This window comes from Triticum aestivum, chromosome 2A (genome assembly GCF_018294505.1).
Source record: "Triticum aestivum cultivar Chinese Spring chromosome 2A, IWGSC CS RefSeq v2.1, whole genome shotgun sequence".
NCBI lineage: Eukaryota > Viridiplantae > Streptophyta > Magnoliopsida > Poales > Poaceae > Triticum > Triticum aestivum.
Window position 1 is genome coordinate 532,286,707 of NC_057797.1, and position 14,981 is coordinate 532,301,687.

At 48.3% G+C, this 14,981-nt stretch overlaps 1 pseudogene; it reads left to right on the forward strand.

Annotated features, from left to right (window-relative positions):
• The first annotated feature begins 8,875 nt into the window (after positions 1 to 8,875).
• Positions 8,876 to 9,885, forward strand: LOC123189273 (uncharacterized; annotated as a pseudogene).
• Positions 9,886 to 14,981: the final 5,096 nt, after the last annotated feature.

The following is a 14,981-nucleotide window of genomic DNA, read 5'->3' on the forward strand; positions in this document are numbered from 1 at the left end:
GAAACGTCGAAGAGTATGCTTGACCGGCTTGAATACCTTTAGAATGTTAAGGCTATGCTCAGCCAGCCTGCGTGGGATTCCTGACATGTCTGAATTATGCCAAGCGAATATGTCCCAATTCTCGCACAGGAACTCCCGTAGTGCGACGTCTACAGCGGGGTCTAACTGTGCCCCGATGGATGCTGTTTTTGTGGGGTCCGTTGGATGGACTTGGAATTTGACTATTTCATCCGCTGGTTTAAAAGAGGTGGACTTGGATCTTTTGTTGAGTATCACGTCGTCCCTATCTACTGTGGAGCGTAGCGCAGTTAATTCCTCCGCCGCAAGGGCTTCGGATAATGCCTCGAGGGCCAGTGCGGCAGTTTTGTTCTCGGCGCGGAGTGCTATGTCCGGATAACTAGCTAGAGTGATGATTACATTGGGCCCGGGCATTTTGAGCTTCATGTACCCATAATGGGGTATGGCTTGGAAGATCGTGAATACCTCCCGCCCTTGAAGGGCGTGGTATCCGCTACTGAACGGGGCCACTTGGAATGTAATTTCTTCGGACCTGTAATTCTCCAAAGTGCCGAATACCACATCTAGTGTGATTTTCCTAGCGCAACGTGCCTCCCGACTGGGGATGATTCCTCGGAAGGTCGTGCTGCTTTACTCAATACGGTTTCTGTCTATTTCTATTTTTTGAAGAGTCTCCTCATAAATGAGGTTTAATCCGCTGCCGCCGTCCATGAGCACTTTAGTAAGCCGAAAGCCGTCCACAATTGGACTGAGGACCAAGGCGGCTGGTGCTCGGGCTATTTGGAATTTAGGTTCGTCACTGGCATTGAAGGTGATAGCCGTGTCGCTCCATGGATTTATTGCTGCCACGTGGCAGACTTCGGCAAGGCTGCAGAGTGCTCGCTTATGCCTATTATTTGAGGCAGAGGTCTTGAAGACTGTCAATACTGTATTGTTATCCACGGGATGGTGCTTTGTGGTGTTTTGAATGAGGAGATCCTCACCGCTCTTGGCCACCTGCCGGAGTACCCAACATGCTCTAAGGTTGTGTTTTGGTATGGTATCCATTGTACTATGGATTTTGCAGGGCCCATTAAGCCATCCCTCCAATACAGTTCCATGCCCTGTATTGGGCTTTTGCTTCTTTGTAATTGAGTCGGGCGACTTATGAGAGTGCACCCTTTTAGTTTGGACTGGGGGTTTTGTCAGAGTTGGATTATCCCAAAATTTTGTTTGGGTTTTCCAGGCGCTTTCCATCGCACAGTACTTACGCACTATGGCCACCAAGTCAGCGAAGTGTGCTATGTCACGGCGACTTATGGCATTGAGGATTCCCTTATCCGTGCAATTTTTGAAAAAGAACGAAACTACGTCTTCCTCGCTGTAGTCCTTGACCTTGTTCATTACAAGGAGGAATCTGGCCCAATAGTGATGTACTGTCTCTTAGGGCTCTTGCCTAATGTGGGAAAGATCGTTTATATCTGGGTGGGTGGGTGGATTTAAGTCTAGACCTTGACCCAATCTGAGACCCAGGGGCGGGGGAGTTTCTGATCTTGGAAGTTTGGGCTCCGGGATGTTGCCCCGCAGGTTCGGCGTGCTGCCTGATTCTAGGTTCAGGGTTAGGGCGATGTCCTCCCGTGGACGGGTATCCGGCTCGGAGAGCTCGGGAATCCGGACATAGTTCATCCTCAGGATAGAGGAAGAATCGCCGCATTGCTCCTCCACCACCGCCATCGGATGGGTGACCGGCGGAGAGTTAATCTCCCTTTGGTCGGATTTAAGCCTAATCCGATCGTAGTCCGTAGCGACTCCCAGAGTGGCGATGCGATCCCAGAGCTCGTTCAAAGAGGAGAGCTCCATTGGATCCATCTACTCGGTGAATTTCGAGCCGATGTGGAGGCTATTTTCGATGACCCGAGAAGTCATTGTCGGCGCAGCGGCCGAGCGGGCGGTCATGACGAAGCCGCCTAGTCGGAGAGTTTGGCCTACAGCCAAGGCTCCCCCAGAGGTGATGTTGTTCTTGACAACGAGATGAGCCATCCCTCCTTATGATGATGACATAGTGGAACTCTCAATGAAAGCACCAATGTCGGTGTCAAAACCGGCGGGGATCTCGAGTAGGGGGTCCCGAACTGTGCGTCTAAGGCGGATGGTAACATGAGGTGGGGGACACGATGTTTACCCAGGTTCGGGCCCTCTCGATGGAGGTAATACCCTACTTCCTGCTTGATTGATCTTAATGATATGAGTATTACAAGAGTTGATCTACCACAAGATCGTAGAGGCTAAACCCTAGAAGCTAGCCTATGGTATGATTGTATGTTGTCCTACGGACTAAACCATCTGGTTTATATAGACACCGGAGGGGGCTAGGGTTTCACAGAGTCGGTTACAAGGGAGGAGATCTACATATCCGTATTGCCAAGCTTGCCTTCCACGCCAAGGAGAGTCCCATCCGGATACGAGACGAAGTCTTCAATCTTGTATCTTCATAGTCCAACAGTCCAACCAAAGGATATAGTCCGGCTGTCCGGAGACCCCCTAATCCAGGACTCCCTCACTTGTTGTAGTATGTTTGTATGAAATCCTCTGCTGTTCATTGTGCTCCCTAAGTCTTTAATTGAGCTACAGAATGGCCAACTGCTTGCTTACTTCCACGCAATGTGTTGTCTAAATTTGTAACTTGTCTGTGTTTTGGATTGGGCCCCAACATCTTGCTCCTCTGGTGAGCTAAGAGAGATTTCTGTATGCAAGCTGCACATGCTACCTTTTTTATAATTTTTAAAATATCACCTGCTTATGCTTCATGACGTGTAACATTATTGTTAGTCTTGTTTTGCCATGTACAAAATAGTTTGTCTTGCTCGCTTCACTGTTGTAACTATATTTTTGCCCTAGTCATGTGTACTTACAGAAACATTTTAGGATGAAGTGACATCAACACAAAGATCTGCGAGTAGAGCGGCATGGCCGTTACCGAATGATTATGGATTGGAATTGGAATGTGCTGATGTTCTCGAGCATCAACTAGAGGTGGCAAGACAACGTGTACATGATTCTGAACGTACAATCAACAAGTTGAGACTGGACATGCATGTATTAGATGCAGGAGTCAAAAAAATGAAACAAGACATTGAGGTAATGAAGAATGAATTGGAGATTTTGCAGATTAAATTTTGTGCTATCTAAATCTGGCCAATCCTATTTTCTGAAGATATTATAGTTCAAATGGTAAGTTATGTTGATGCGCGTCCATGATGTATGAGCTGTATTTGCCTAGTGTATGTAATTTGATGTTTGTCTATGCTTTATTATCACTAGTGCCGAACCATATTGCCCAGTGGGTATAATCGGCTGTAATTTCTTTATTGTATAGTGTAGGATTATTATATGTTTCTATGCCTTAGTCTCTTTATTGTATAGTGTATATTTTTTAGAGGTGATAGTATAGAGTAGGATAATTCTTTGAATATGCTCTGTCGTTCAAATGGGGGCCAACTCGCCCAAACGTTGTAGTGACCGTGGCCGTCCTCAGGACGTACGATCCATGGGCCATCTACGTGACGGATGATCCATGGCCTTCTATGGGCTATCTGATCTGTGGGCCTTCTATGGGTTGTCGGATCCGTGGGCCTTCTATGGGCCGTTGGATCCATGGGCCGTCGGATCAATGGGCCTTCTATGGGCCGTCGGGTCAATGGGCCTTCTATGTCCCGTAGGATCCATGGGCCTTCTACGGGCCGTCTCATCTATGAGCCTTGTACAGGCCGTATAAGGGGTCGTAAATGGGCTAGAGTTGAAATCGTCCATCCATGGGCCGACCATAACGGGCCGTCGTTAATCAGCCGTATTTGATGACGCTATGAAAACGGCCCAACGTATTAACGGTCCACAAACGGGCCGACTGTAACCATGAGCTAAATTTGGCCCATAAGTAGAAAATGACATTAACGGGCTGAAAGTAAACGAATGCTGGAAATGAGCCCAAGAATAAGTGGGCCCTGAGAAGACCGAAAGATAACATGGGCAGGAAACGGCCCAACGAAATAATGGGCCGTTGATGGGTATAAAGTGATACACTGTTCATTACGGGCCAGTTTTACCACATGTCGTTAATGGGCCGTTAATGGAATATGGCTCCGCGGTGACCTCAACCGTCTAGGGTGCTCAAACACCGAAGAGCAAAAAGATCCACAAGGGATTAGTGGGGGAATCAAATTTCTCTTGGTGGAAGTGTAGACCAGGGCCTTCTCAACCAATCCCTAGAAAATCAACAAGTCTGATTGGCTAGGGAGAGAGATCGGGCAAAAATGGAGCTTTGAGCAACAATGGAGCTTGGGGAAGAAGACCCCCTTTATGTAGTGGGGGACAAGATCCAACTGTTACCCACATACTCAGCTTGCGAGACGCGGTACTACCGCACACGCCTGTGGTACTACCGGATGGTGCTACGGTACTACCGCACATTGCCACGGTACTACCGCTCGTGCGGTAGAAGCCAGGTGAGGTCCTGTTGCATAAGGCAACGAGCGGTAGAACCGTCAGAGCGGTACTACTGTGCGCCCCTTGGGTACCACCGCAGGGCAGGGCTCAAGTGGGCTGGGAAGAGGCACAGACTAAATAAGTTTCGTCTGTGACTACTTCCACTGAGTTTGGGACGTGCGAAAATCCGGCACGGTACTACCGCTCGCAGGGAGCGGTACTACCGTGTAGGGGCGGAAGTAAAAAATTACTTCAGCACGCGCCAGCGTTCTGGACTAGAGGCAGCGGTACTACCGCTCGCGAGGAGCAGTACTACCACGTGGCACGGTACTACCACTAGTCAGGGCGGTACTACCGCGGGCCCCTGCGGTACTACTGCTCCCTTGAGCAGTACTACTGCACGCCACAGAACCTATAACACTTGGAGGCCTTCATATCGCAGCGATGCGGATAAACGGACGGTGCTCCAATGCGGTGAAGGAAAGGTGGTGCAAAGGAACAGATGTGTACATGTTGATTCCACCCTAACCTTTCCGAAGCGGATCCCCTCTTAATAGTACGGCTTTCCTATGACTCAAAATCCACCGAAAAGAAACGTAGAAAAACCGCCGTCTTCGATATGCTCCGTGGGGCAGCGAATTGTCTTGTGCCTATACATGAGATATCTAAAATGCTCAATGCACACGATTAGTCCGCAAATGCACTGTCATCAATCACCAAAACCACATAGGGAGAAATATGCCCTTACACCAAAGAAGAACCACCAAGGGATGGGAAACAAGTGGAAAAAGGGGAGGGCTGCCCGTGACACCGCAACAAGTAAAATGTCCGCCACATGGATGGACATTTTTTGCACGGGGTAGGAGAAGAAAGAGGAGATGTACAAGCTCATGTTGGATGCCCAAAGAGAGAGGATGGATTGGGACCGGGAAAGGGTAAACAACAAGTTGCAAATTGAGAGGAGAATATAGACTTGGACAAGCAAGAGGTGTGTGTCAAATCGGAGCTCGAGAAGGCCCAGACTTTTGGAACCATAGATCTCTAGAAGGAGAGGTTGCAACTTGCTTGAGACATGAAGGATTCAGGAATAATGTTGGTGAAAGGATCGATATGGTTGCCTAGAGGGGGGTGAATAGGCAACTAACAATTTTTAGCTTTTTTTAACAAATAGGTTGTCAAGATGTGCAACTAGGTGAAAAACCTATATGATGCTAGCAACAACAACAACACAAGCAAGCAAGGGATACAACATGAGTAAACTTGCACAAAGTAAAGGTAAGAAGTAACCACAAGTGGAGCCGGTGAAGACGAGGATGTGTTACCAAAGTTCCTTCCCTTTGAAGGGAAGTACATCTCCGTTGGAGCAGTGTGGTGGCACAATGCTCCCCAAGAAGCCACTAGGGCCACCGTATTCTCCTCACGCCCTCGCACAATGCAAGATGTCGTGATTCCACTAGTGGTGCCCTTGAAGGCGGCGACCGAACCTTTACAAACAAGGTTGGGGCAATCTTCACAACCGAATTGGAGGCTCCCAACACCATCGTGAAGCTTCACCACAATGGATTGTGGCTCTGAGGTGACCTCTTCTGTCTAGGGTGCTCAAACACCCAAGAGTAACAAGATCCGCTAGGGATTAGTGGGGGGAATCAAATATCTCTTGGTGGAAGGGTGGATCGGGGCCCTCTCAAGCAAACCCTAGCAAATCAACAAGAGTTGTTGGCTAGGGAGAGAGATCAGGCAGAAATGGAGCTTGAGCAACAATGGAGCTTTTTGGAGCAAAAGAGGTGAGTCCACTTGGGGAAGAAGACTCACTAATATAGTGGGGGGAGATCCAACTATTCTGCACAACCAGTCCATGCATAAGCAGGAGTACCGCTCGGGTGAGCGATACTTCTGCTGGGACGAAAGTTCCGGCCTGCACGTGCAACCGAACAAGTCAGAGAGGCGGTAGTGCCGCCGGAGCTGTGACACCCCTGATTCAATCGTACACTAATCAAACACGCAGATCAAGATCAAGGACTCACGGGAAGATATCATAACACAACTCTACAAATAAAATAAGTCTTGCAAGCATCATATTACAAGCCAGGGGCCTCGAGGGCTCGAATACTAGAGCTCGATCATAGACGAGTCAGCGGAAGCAACAATATCTGAGTACAGACATAAGTTAAACAAGTTGCCATAAGATGGCTAGCACAAACTGGGATACAGATCGAAAGAGGCGCAGGCCTCCTGCCTGGGATCCTCCTAAACTACTCTGTCAGCGGCCTGCACGTAGTAGTAGGCACCTCCAGTGTAGTAGGAGTCATCGTCGACGGTGGCGTCTGGCTCCTGGGCTCCAACGCCTGGTCGCAACAACCGGGTATAGAAAGGGGAAAAAGGGGGGGAGCAAAGCAACCGTGAGTACTCGTCCAATGTACTCACAAGCAAGGTTCTACACTACATATGCATTGGTATCAATGAAAGGGGTACTATATGTAGACTAAACTGCAGAATGCCAGAAAGAGGGGGATAGCTGGTCCTATCGAAGACTACGCTTCTGGCAGCCTCCATCTTGACGCAATAGAAGAGAATAGATGATAAGTTAACCAAGTATCATCGTATAGCATAATCCTACCCGGCAAATCCTCTCCTCGTCGCCCTGTGAGAGAGCGATCATCGAGTTGTATCTGGCATTTGAAAGGGTGTATTTTATGAAGTATCCAGTACTAGTTGTCATAAGGTCAAGGTACAACTCCGGGCCATCCTTTTACCGAGGGACACGACTATTCAAATAGATAAACTTCCCTGCAGGGGTGCACCACAAAACCCAACACGCTCGATCCCCTTTGGCCGGACACACTTTCCTGGGTCATGCCCGGCCTCGGAAGATCAACACGTCGCAGCCCCACCTAGGCACAACAGAGAGGTCAGCATGTCAGTCTAAATCCTATGGCGAAGGGATCTGGGCACATCGCCCATTGCACACCTGCATGTTGCGAATGCGGCTGGAAGCAGACCTAGGCTTCGGCTGATACCACGACGTCGAGTGCACATAACTGTTCCCGCGTAGTTCCTTAGTGCGTATATGCCAGTGGCTAGACTCAGATCAAATACCAAGATCTCGTTAAGCGTGTTATTTTGAAGTAACCGTGGACGCCGACCAGGCCCAGGCCCACCTCTCATCTAGGTGGCCTCAACCTGCCATGTCGCTCCGCCACAAAGATCCACCCAGAGGGCCGTCGGGACAGAGGTCCTTCAGCCCCCAATCCGTGAATCACTTGCAGGTACTCTACGAGCCGACTCGACTTTAGTCACCACATGTATCATATATATATATAATGTATATAAGTATATACCCGTGATCACCTCCCGAGTGATCACGGCCAGATAGTATAGCATGGCAGACGGACAAGAATGTAGGGCCACTGATGATAAACTAGCATCTTATACTAAGCATTTAGGATTGCAGGTAAGGTATCAACAACTGTAGCAACAATGACAGACTATGCATCAGAATAGGATTATCCAAAAGCAGTAACATGCTACACTACTCTAATGCAAGAAGTAGAGAGAAGAATAGGCGATATCGGGTTGATCAAGGGGGGCTTGCCTGGTTGCTCTGGCAAGAAGGAGGGGTCGTTGTCGATGTAGTCGATCACGGGGGTATCAGCGGCGGTCTCGAGGTCTACCGGAAAGAAGTAACGGAGGGGGAACCCACATAAATAATAGAGCAATCAAAGCAACACAAAGCATAACATGGCAATAAGTGGTGCTAGGGATGACCTAACGCAGTAGTAGGCGATACCGACGAAGGGGGGGAACATCCGGGAAAGTATTCCCGGTGTTTGACGTTTTCGGATAGTCGAACCGGAGGAGCAAGGTTGCATGTTTGCTATGCTAGGGATGTGTGGCAGGCGAACAGATTGCGTAGTTGGATTCGTCTCGTCGTTCTGAGCAACTTTCATGTACAAAGTATTTTCATCCGAGTTACGGATTATTTTATACTAATTTTTTAAGTTTAATTTATTTTTTAGAATTAATATATTATTCTAATTCGGGTTGACTAAGTCAATTTGACTAGTCAAAAGGGGATGTGTGGCCCACATGTCATAGACTATTTACCTAAATAAACAAATAAATAAATCTTTCCCTAACCGGTACGGGCAAAACAGAAAAAAAAGAACAACTGAACGACCCACGACCTTGCCTCCCATCCATCCGCAGCGCGCCACCACCGCCGGGCCCCGTCCATCTGCTGCCACGCCCTTCCGCGGCGCGCCGCCCCCACCGGGCCCCGTCCATCTGCTGCCCCGCCCTTCCGCGGCGCGCCGCCCCCACCGGCCCCCGCCGCCGCGCCCAAATTCCCTCCAGAGGAGAAGGGAAAGGAACGAATTTCTTCCGAAGAGAAGGGAAAGGAACGAATTTCCTCCGTAATGAAGACGGAGCAAAGGAAAGGAAAACGGAATGAGAAGAAATTCCAAGTGGGAAAGGAGCGAAGAAAATGGAACGGAACGAACCCAACCCATTGATTTCCCTAAGATAGAGCGGTCGTGGTCGCCGTGGCGCTTGCGAGATAGCAATTTCGCAGCAGAGGAAGAGAGGGGGCATCGGCCAGGCGTTGCGGTCGGGGACGAGGACGAGTCCAGCAGCTACAAGGAGATGATCATGTCGCTCCTGGCCAGCACGGGGCTATTCAACATCAGCGACTTCGTGCTGGCGCGGTCGTGGCTGGGCCAAGATGCGCCAGGTGCACCGCCAATTCGACGGGCTCATGACGAAGTTGCTGGCGGAGCACGCGGCAACGGCCGAGGAGCGCGCCCGGGAGGAGGGCCGGCTGGACTTCGTGGACAGGCTCCGATTGGTGGCCTGGAGCAGGCCGCGGCGAGGCGGTCAACGCGAGCCGCGAGCAGAGGATGAAGCCAGGATGAGCGGCGCGGGATCAGCAGAACCTCTGGGGGCATGCCGTAGCCCGTAGGTGGCGGAGGCTGTGCGTGGGGCCGTCCGAATCGGATCGGAGGCGGGGCTGCTGGCCGGATACAGAGCGGGCCGACGACTGGGGCGTGACGGCCAGATCAGACCGACAGCAGAGGAGCTTCCATGGCGCCATCCATGGCGTCTCTGGGTTCCTCGCCAATAAGGGGTGCTGCCCTGGCTCTGGCCAGCCACCACGGCCACGCGCACTCCAGGAGAGTGGAGTGCATCGACGGCGCAACATGTGTAGAAGAGGAGGAGCAGCAGCATTGGGTGATAGTGTGGCTCAAGAAGAGGAGGACCAGCGTTGGGTGAGAAAGAGGAGTGGCGATGTGGAATTGTGGATAAGAGAGACATGCGGATGGATGAGAAGGAAGAGTGGCGCTGGGCGGTCGGTGCATTTCTTTAATGAAATGAAAGGAAATTGGTTTTGTACCGGCTAGAAGCTACTGGATGCATGCGTGCTAGCATCAATTACAAAAATTTTATTTTCCAAAAGAGCACCGATTATTACTCACTTTTGTTGTTTGTTGTTACATTATATATACGCCCTTCTTTTAAAATAATTGTCCTAATTTTAATACAACTTTGTACTACAAAGTTAAGACACTTATTTAGGGCAGAGAGTATAATAATTAAAAGTGAGTGAAATATTAGAAAGAAATATTTTTTAATGGACAAGATATTTGAAGCTCACTCGTGCTTGCTGTCCATGAAGATGTTCCTCAAATCTGGATGTCATGGGTGAGATAAAGAGGAGAGACGGAGAGATGACCAATAGAGAGAGTGTGGCAGTGGTGCATCTTGCTCGCATCCTTTTTCGTCCAGCATCGCAACTGGGAGGGCCGAGCCGGGTTTCAGGCCGGGCCTGCCAAAGTCCGAGCCCGGCCCGGCCCGGCCGTCGGGCCTAAAAATCGGGCCCGAGCCCAGCCCATCTCACTAAAAGCCCGTCGGGCCTCGGGCCGCGGGCCGGGCTTCTTCCTTAAATGGCAATTTTGATGGGCCCGGACCCGGCCCGGCCTGGCTGTCGGGCTCAAAATCTAGGCCCGAGCCCGGCCCGTGGTCAAGGTCGGGTCGGGCTGGGCTGCCCATGGCCAGCGCTAGGGATGAGCACTACCCTCCGTTGTACCATCTCTCTCGCGGTTACCCTAATCCCGATACCCATCGAGGCCCGATGATAATGTCCAGGGAAGTGCTCATGTTGGCGTTGAGGATGTGCTCCTACTGCTAGCGGCAACGTGTCAACAAAGAGCAGCAAGCATTGTAAATACTTTACTTTCAGCCATCACTTTTTTGAAGTGGGAAAGCATAAATATGAATTAATGTTAATAGGGATTGTGAGGTATAGGAATTAATTTATGATCTATTTGACAGTGTTACAAGTATACGAATGATGCACAATTACTTTCGCATCGAAGGGGTAGCCGATGATCTACCGGATAACGTTTAGATTTTTGCAATTATTTTTACACATGGTTGTTAAATAACAACTTATTACACATAATTCAACTTCTTTATAGAGAGTTGAAGAAGTAGGTTTTATTTGTAGACAAAAAGATCACAAGCTTTTGGACTACAATAAGATCTTCATAAAGTGCATCCTTATGACTCTTACAACCAATTTAACTGGAAAATCTCATTATTCAATCGTGACAGGTAAACTCTCGAATACCACATGGACACTTAGATTTATTTTACACCCGTTGCAACGCACGGATATTTTTGCTAGACTTTTTACCTAAACAAATAAATAAATCTAACTTATTTAAAGTGAGGGCCTACATGTCATCTACTACTAGACTAACTTAGCACTAAACTAGTACTACTACTAACTAGTACTACATGTCATCTAAAGGAGTAATTAAGTAAGGGCCGGCCTGGGCACAGCCATGCACACACACTCACGCACAGACACGCTGCACGCACACAACACACACACTCACTCACACGCGCGCACACACACACGCTCGGCCATGGCCACGGCCATACCCGAAGCCAGCGCCTGAGCAACAAGCAGCGACAGCAGTAGTGCAGCAGCACGCATCCACCATAGAGGAGCAGCAGCAGCACAAAGCAAAGCAGCTAGCAAAGAGCAGCGGGAGCAGCAGCTACGCAAGGGGCAGCAGCAGGTGATTGCAGGCAGCGGTAGGGGCGGAGCAGCGTCGGCAAGAAGCAGCAGTATACCGCGGAAACCACGAGCAACAAGCGGTTACAGGGGTGCGCGTGCACGCGTAGATGGGCGCGGTCGCGGTGGCCAGGGGGCGTACGGTCGCGGACTGGTGGGCAGGGGCACATGGTGAGGAGCTTGGGCTCCCTTCGATGGCTCAAAACACGGTGGGGGTGACGTATGGCGCAGAACTAAGTGGGAAGGGAGGGGATCCGGAGGAGGGACTCACGGAGAGGCCGCGGACGAGCTCGGGGAGGCCGGGGATGGTCGGGATGGAGCGAACCGAAGAAGAGATGGCGGCGGCCGTGGTGAGGATACGACGGTGATGTCGAACGTACGGGCCGCCCCGGCTTGATTTTGTGCCCGGGACAGACGAAGACGGCCACGCTTTACCTCCTGGACGTGTTCCCGGGCGCCAACGTCGACGGTGGCCCCGGTAGCAACGACGATAAGCTCGGCCACCATGGAGCTCTCAAGCCCGAAATCGAGCAGAGGAGGGAGGAGGTCGATGAGGAAACAAAGGGGAAAGAGGGAGGGCGATCTAGGGTTTTGCGGGGGCGCAGTTGTAGGGGGGGTTTGGGGGCCTGGATGGCCTCCACGCATCCATGGCAGCCATGGATGGCTGCCACGGCCCCCCGTCTCCTGTAGCGATGATGAAGGAGAGGGGAGGTGGGCTGGGCTAGCCATTTGGCTAGATGGGCCAAAGGTTCAGTAGTTTAGGTTCCCTTCTTACCTTCCTTTTTGTGTTCTTTTCTTTTCTATTTTACAAATAGTTGGACCACAAAACAAATTTTTATATAAATAAAACTTGGCACATAATTCATGCACAACATTGGTGGTGTTGCACAAAAAGTTTGGATTCAAGTGAAGCAATTAAAATTCCTATTTGAATTTAAACGTGCCTATTGAAAACCCGCTAATGCACTAAAATATTCCTAGGGGAAAACCAAAACTCCATTTAATGTTGGTTCCTACATGTTAATTACTTGGTGAATATTTGCAACCCATCGAACATTTTAGTGTTGCAGTTTGGAGAAATATTAATTTTGACTTTATTGTAAATTTTGAATTGAACTCGGTTTGGATCAAAGTGAGGTTTAGCAAAAATAATAATTATGATGACACGTCATCATTAACAGGGTTTACTGTAGCATAACTATCGGGGTGTTACAAATCTCCCCCACTACAAGAAATCTCGTCCCGAGATTTAGGAGGTAGGGTAAGGGGGGAAAGGTTTGGTTATAAAATTCTAACAGAACTTCTCGGTCTTGGTTGATCTTCTTGAAAAGGTTGATCCATTGCGTTGATGGCTTCATTTCTCTGTGTCAATGCATCATGATGAATCTGTCGTCCTTCCTTCGGGGTCTTCATCGTACTTACGGGAAAGATAAGGGGGAAACTCGGGAAGGACGGAGCTCAACACATGTTAGGCACCTAGAACTATATCACTGAATGAGGCATAGAGGAATCTCTCTTGTTGAAATTCAAGAAAAACATCGATAGCTAAGTAAGAAGGTGCAAATCGAATGTTTCAAGCGGATAGGTAATCGTTTGCTGCCTGAAACAAAGTGTGAAAGGGGTTCAGAGCAACGAGAATAAATGTTGCATCTGATACCAAACTAGATCAGTTCTAAGGAGGTGGCTCATGAATTACACATGAAGCCAAGCGCGAGGAATAACTTTGGGAACATTGATGTATAGGAGAGTCAAGTTTCGATCCTATGGAACTGTGGGTTATGGACCCACCATGTGGGTTAAAAGTAGGGGGTGCGGTCATATCTTGCACGGTTATGATAGCAAGGCATGCCAGAGAATAGCCTGTCAGTTATGTCGGCAACATCGTTGGTACCAAGGGCGAGGGACGAAGAGAACCATTTTCCTGCTCGTTGAAATGAGACGGACCAATAGGCAAGGTTCTCGTCCATCGATGATTACTGGAATGTCATCAACAATAGTAACAGGGTTACACTAGACAGGATGGTACACCGAGGTGTTTACATAAGCAGAAGAATATTACTACTTAGATCATATAGATCACAAGAAAGGTTAAACAAAACAATGGAAAGGAAAATGTGATCATCATATTAAATAGAACAAAGGAAAGGAAAATATGTTTAAACACATAATTCAGGGGTATATCCTTCCCATGGACAAGTAGAGCATGATATCCGTGACAGGATATAAATTAGAAAACCCTTTAGGTAATGGGAGAGAAACTTCATGACATTACCCATACAACGGTGTTTGGATAATAGATAAGGAAAATTTAGCCTTTGTGCTTTTAATGTTTTAATTGAAAATCGGAGTACCACTAGCATGCTTCGAGATAGTAATGACATGGTCATCAGGTAAAGATCGGACTTAGGATACACAAATGATCCATCAGGAAAACTCATAGAATACATCTTACAATTTCCTCATGGAAGAATGGATAACCTTGCTAAAATGGAAACTATAACAATAGGTCCTCCGGCCAGGTGTGCTTGGCATGACATCACCTTACCGGGTCATATAAAGACCAATGTTATAACTCTTGGAAATATGTTCCAGCCATCATATCTGACCGAGATTCGGACCTGATTAGTGTCAGGATACCTCAGACTCAGGATGCCTGAGGAGAAAAGGGTGCGACACAAATTGACGAGATGTCATTGTAAGATTCTCGGGAAATGAACTATGGAAGCAAGTTCCGAAACAAGAGTTCATCATTTAACCAAGGAGAGGGCGAGGAGGTGGCTGATGAACTTAGCGATAATTCATTGAGATTGTCAAAAGATGGATTTCCACACTTATGTGAACAAGAGATAACATTTGTCAGATCAAATGATATAATGAGGTATGCTTGATGAAAACATACACAATTAAACATTGGTTGAAAGGTGCACCTGAAATATGGGCTTAGGTAGCATGATCAACATTAGAATGGTGATTCGATAACCAATGATCTAAGAATGAAATATCGACCATTAACTTCAAAGCAATAGGGTTGCTAGAAGTTTTGAAGTCACACATCATAGTTCAATTGTTGTTTTTTTGGTTAGAAACAACACGGGGACCAAGGAGTGAACGCATATGGCAAGAAGTATCACCTGTATCAAGAATTCTTAAGAGGTGGTGAAATTCTCACGACATTCTTGACATAAAAGATGGTAATACTCCAAGGTAAAGAACAAATGCTGGATAGCAAGGATCTCAAGGTATAACACGAAACACGAACACGTTTGTGTTGAACAAAAGCCAATAAAGTGGTTGATGATAACACAAATCATCGAGGGCAAGGATGGTACTTCTCATCATGAATTAAATTGATATCCTGGAAGAGCTCAAAATGCTGATGATGATTAGGACAAATTTTGTTGATCTCAAGGTATAACACGAAACA